The sequence below is a fragment of the Microtus ochrogaster genome, unplaced genomic scaffold (assembly GCF_000317375.1).
Source record: "Microtus ochrogaster isolate Prairie Vole_2 unplaced genomic scaffold, MicOch1.0 UNK1, whole genome shotgun sequence".
In the NCBI taxonomy this organism is placed as follows: domain Eukaryota; kingdom Metazoa; phylum Chordata; class Mammalia; order Rodentia; family Cricetidae; genus Microtus; species Microtus ochrogaster.
The window spans coordinates 4343448-4348809 of record NW_004949099.1 but is presented as its reverse complement, the minus strand read 5'-3'; the positions used below and the strand labels follow the sequence as shown (position 1 = coordinate 4348809).

The 5362-nt window shown below is 50.5% G+C and overlaps 1 protein-coding gene across 1 annotated transcript in view; it reads left to right on the top strand.

Moving 5' to 3' along the window:
• The first annotated feature begins 4411 nt into the window (after positions 1-4411).
• Positions 4412-5362, top strand: part of Cfap100 (cilia and flagella associated protein 100) — a 23986-nt gene continuing 23035 nt past the window's right edge. The window contains exon 1 of the mRNA XM_005365306.3: positions 4412-4447. The gene's annotated coding sequence lies outside the window, so the exon portion shown is untranslated. The remainder of the gene's footprint in view (positions 4448-5362) is intronic.

Here is a 5362-nt window from a genome sequence, read left to right as displayed (position 1 = left end):
TCTCTGCAGATTTTCACAGCTAACCAAAGAAGGTTCAGTCTGGACACTGGCCTGGGAACTTTGCTACTGGCCCCACCTGAACTTCCCCCAGGGACTTGAGCGTGAGCAAAGCAAGGTCAATGCACGCTGTTTGCATGGTCTCCCCTGACGTGGGTCTCCAGTTTCAGTCTCTGCAACTTGTTTACAAGTCTGCGTCACTGGGAAACCTTTCACCTGGTGGGTACAAAAGGTTCCTTTTTTTTTTTTTTATGTAAATCCTTTCGGGGCAGGGATTTACACACACCGGGGCCCAGGACTCTAGTTAGCACAGGGCGACACCTGGTGGTGGGTGTAGACATTGCTCCATCTGTAGTTCTATTCTGAACTATCATTCTGCACACCAACATGTATGCCACACTTCTCCACACAAGATAGATCCACCCACAGAGCCACCTACCTACCTTTCCATATTTGGTTCATCCATCCACCTACCTACTAGTATGTAACTCTTCATGCCCACTCATCCACTCATCCCTCTGCCTCTCATGTAAATTTTTATCTCCCTAGGGAAGGGGGAGGGGAGGAGGGCTGGCAAGAAAGGGCAGTGAGGAGGATGCTTCATCCAAAGCCGGCATGTACACATCCAGACATGGTGGTCTGCGGCTTCAATTCTAGACTGAGGCAGGAGGATTACAAGATTACTAGCCTTATCTACCCAAAAAGTTCCATGACCAGCCTGGGCTACATAGTAAAACTCTATTTGAAAAGAATCAGATATGTAAATATTCAGTAATCCTCAGAAGCTTTGGCCATCTTGACAGAGTCATTCAGCCTGCAGCGTCTATGCCGTGGATTCCATACCGAGACACATAGGAGGCACATTGTTACCTGGTGACTCCTGTCCTCATGAGAATCACCACAGAGGCACTGGTGGAGGGTGACTGCTGCTTTGGGCTTACACCAAGAAAGTCTCAGCCTGGACTAAGGGGTTAGGGATGGCCAGACTGAGCCACTGATGTCTTAGGCTGGGAAGGAGCAAGGACAGAGGGCTTGGTGGGCTGGACAAATCCTCACACAGGGTAGGCTCAGAGCCAGAGTGTGATGGGGCTGAGGGTAGACAACCCAGACCCTTGAGACTTCTTCAGTCACTACTTGGGACTTAGGCATCCCTGGGCAATAGGTCACTGAGGAATTTTTCTAGTTCCTTATTTTATTACAGAATGTATTTCTACAGCTTCACTGTAAGAAAAAAATTGGGGAAATAATGGCTATGATCCCACCATGCGAGAATACTGTTTTGAGGGTATGTACATGGGCAGGATGATTCCTCCACTAGCCCAAGGCAGAGACTGTGCTATGCTACTCTGGGCCACTGTTGGGGTGAGCCTCAATAGAACAAGAACTGGCGGGCTCACAGATCTGTATCTTCATTCAACCAATAAAAGCAACACACCAACAGAAGAACCTCCTACACCAAGAGAAGTCACGAGATAAGGAGTGAAGGGATGGGGCTGGCTCTTCTTCCCCTACCCACTTGACCTAGCAGGTCACAAGCAGGCAGGGAAGCCGAGGAAATGTCTGGTAGATGGAGGCAGATAAGAATGGGCCAGAGCAAGGTATGGGCCTCTATCACCTGCTAGGAGGGTCAGTTCAAGTGTGAGCCAAGGGAAACTCCCAAGTGGAACTTGCCGCCAGAATAAAGGACATTCCCCGACCACACCCCATCATCCCATAGGAAGCTGCCAAGCCATGCAAAATCAGAAATGTCTGCTGTGACAAAACCAGAACCATAGAGATGATGTAAAATCTGCCCCCCTTGGAGGTGTCTGCCATCTTGGTAGATCGGTGACACCTTTCCCATGTGGAGATGTCCTGGTCCCCTCCTTTCCCAAGACAAACCTCCTATCATGGAAGCCAGAGACTTTGGGGGAAGGGACAAGGTGCTGGCATACATAAAACACAGAGCCACCTGTAGGTCAGTGGTGGCCCTGACAGAATACACTTGGGCTCTATCCTGATTCCCTCATTCAATGCCTAGTGCCCTGGCCCTCTTGGGGCGGGGTATGGGAGTTCCCCCATGCCTTGTGGCTGTTTCTCGGCCATTCCTCTTGCTTGTCTGTCTTCAAGACCCTGGACTGGTCCACTTTTCAAGGAGGGAAATAGGTCAGTTCCTCTTTAGGAAGACTGCTAGCTTTCCTGAAAACATTTTACTGTGAACAATTTTCAAGCCTTAGGCATACATAGTTTTGAAAAGAACTTTGTAGGGGCGTCCAGACCCACACACGGAGGGCTCTGTGAGGACAGCTGAAGAGGGATGGCCACAGAGGCCCTCCATCACCCCTTAGTCCACCAGCGGCCACCTCGCACACCCGCCCAGCCCTCCATCACCCCTTAGTCCACCAGCGGCCACCTCACATACCCGCCCAGCCCTCCATCACCCCCTTGGTCCATCTAATTTTTGAAATAAGCCTTTCGTCAGCCAATGATATTATGCTAAGATTAAACATTCCAAATCAGGTCTGGAGAGCTATCTCAGTAGGCAGAGACACTTGTCACCAAGACTGCTGACCTGAGTTTGAGCCCAGGAACCCACGGGGTAGAAGGACAAACCGGGTTCCCGTAAGTTGTTCTCTGTCCTCTACCTGTGTGCCTAACCAAAAACAAAAATATGTTTTAAGTTTTCATATCAGGCCACAGCTTCTAGGTGATTTTCTTTCTAACCTAAATAGCCAAGAACCACAGTAGAGAACTTCATACCAAGCTCGCTTTCCGGTTTCCAGGAGCTCAAGTACACATCATTGTTTTAAATGAAGCAGAAGATCACAAGAGAAGCTGGGGGCAGTTAGGGTGTCTCTGGTTAGCTGCTCTTACCGGTGTGGATAGGAAACCGCCTCTATCTCACAGGGAGAAAGAATTTACTATGTAGCCAAATGAGTACCCACCCCCACCTCCACCCTGCCCCTGGAACACAGACTCAGGTTACAGCCAAGGGGGCGGGGCTCTGCCGTAGGCCTCAAATCCTCTCAGAAGGAATTTAGGGATCAGAACATTCCAAAGAGAGTTACTTAACAATCACAAGAATGTTCCATCAATCACAGATGTGATCAATAAATGGCTGTCTCCCCTGGTGGGGGTGCACGCCTTTAATTCCTACAGAGGCAGGCTGATCTCTGTGAGTTCGGGGCTAGCCAGGTCTACAAAGCAAGTTCCAAGACAGCCAGCCAGGACTGTTACACAGAGAAACCCTGTTTTGAAAAACAAACAAAAGACAAAACAAAAGTCTGTTTCAAGGGCTAGTATTGCCTAAGATAATTTGTTTCTAGCCCTGCAACAATCCAGCTCTGGTTTGTAGAATGTTTAACACAGGCGTGGCTTCTAGGGACTTAGATTCACATAGGTTCCTGTACGGGTTCCCAGGAGCCTCGGGACAAGCCTGCCACTACTAGGACTGATAGCACCTTCGTTTGTTTCCTTCTCTTTGGGTGGCTAATTTTTCTAGATTCCTAAAAGTCCCGTGGTATAAAAGACAAACCATTCCTGAAATATTTGTTTGAATGTCTGAATTAATAAGCACATCTCTTGATTTGCTGACCCTCAAATCTGGTGCTTTTTTTTTTTTTGTGGTTTGTCCAGCTATTCAGAGTGAAAGAAAGCTGAGGCCAGATTGTTGGAGATTCTAGAGCACAGTGCAAGGGCCTCCAGGTCCAGGGTGCTGGGAGCAACTTGTTTCTAAGGGATATTTAACACCAGCTGCACAAAAAGAAAAAAAAAAAAAACCCCACGTAGGGGACAAACCACATGCAGGGCCCACAATACTTTCTGCTTGGTCTTCCCTTGGCTGGACTACCCTGCAGAATACTACTGTCCCATCTGGTGTTTCAAGGATCCCCTGCCCACCCAACTCCAGAGCAGCCTCCACAATCCCACCCCTGGCCTTCCTGCCTAGTATCTATCTTTCTACCCAACGGGTGATGCCAGTGACCTTCAGTAGAGCCAGAAGCTAAGAGGGATTAATTTTAACACATTCCTGGCCTGTAGACTGTTCTGGAGAACGACTCTAGACTCCCGCCCCAACTCCGAAGACCCCTAAACATCCCCTGAGGAGCCAGGCTGCTGGGTGTACCCCAGCTGCAGCAAACTCCTTAAGGGTGGGCAGGAGAATCTCAGGGAGGGGGAGCGGACACTGCTGCGTCGGTTGTTGCCCGGGCTGCAACAACCCAAACTTGGCTTCACTCCTGGTGGCTGTCTTTTCCCTGTCTCGGTTTTTAGCTCTTTAGCGGCTACATTCCTGCACAGGACTCTGCGCCCGCCCGCCTTGGGTGCCCGGGGCCGCCTCCGGGTCTTTGTGACATCACAGCTCTTGTGAGAGTGGTTGCCTTGGCATTTTAAACGCAGTTCAGGATTAGAAGACTTGAGAACTCACTCTGCCGACTGAGACTTCGGAGCGAGCCGGGTGTGCGCGCGGCTGGTGGGTGTGCGCAGGGTCTGGCTGGGGACTCCAGGCGGGGTGGTCATGGGGTGCCGGCCCGAAATCCAGCACCCTTTGCAAGACTCTTCCCCCTTTTTGCTGTTTTTTACGTCCTTTCTGATAGGCCTAATTTAAGCACCCTTCCCTTGTTGTTGCATTCTTGCCCCAGGGCATGGCGTGGCAGAAGGAACTCAGGGTGTTAGGAGGCTGGATTCCAGCCGCTATTTTCCTCTTCTAAAGTGACTGAGGCAGGGAGGGAATAGCTCAAACTGCCAGTAACCCTAGGCTCCATCCCCAGCCCTTCCTGGGGATGGTTAGGAACTCTGGCTGAGCCTCTGCAGACAGGAAAAACTTGTTTCTATTTGAAGAATGCCCAGGACATGGTCAGGGACTCTGACTGGTGAAATACAGGCCTCGTTTTTCATGCGGCTTGCATTCTGGGAGAAACGGCACTAAAAGCCTTTTAAGTGGTAACCACTTGAACCCATAAAGAAGAAAATGTAAGGTCATTACATGCACTGGTGCAGGAAAGTCTCCCAGAGTGACATCTGAGCCTGAATTTAAAGAGCAAAGCCTCTACCCCACCCCCACCCCACCCCACCCCTAACCTCAGGTGAGAGGCTGCACAGAGGCCCAGGCAGACCAAAGCTGTTCTAAGAACAGGAAGATCCTGGCAGCTGAGCTGTGCCTAGGCCGGGGACAGTGGATCCTACCAAACCTGGATACAGGGTTGTGCTAGGATAGGCAGTGGTAGGCCACATAGCGGAAATGCCAACTGTTGTCAGCCACTCAGGGTCAAGGTGGGCTGTGGATTTGGAGACCCCCCCACTCACATACGGTGTCTCTCCCCAGGTGAGAATCTCCTTCAGCTGTGGGTTTGGAGACCCCCCCCCCACTCACATACGGTGTCTCTCC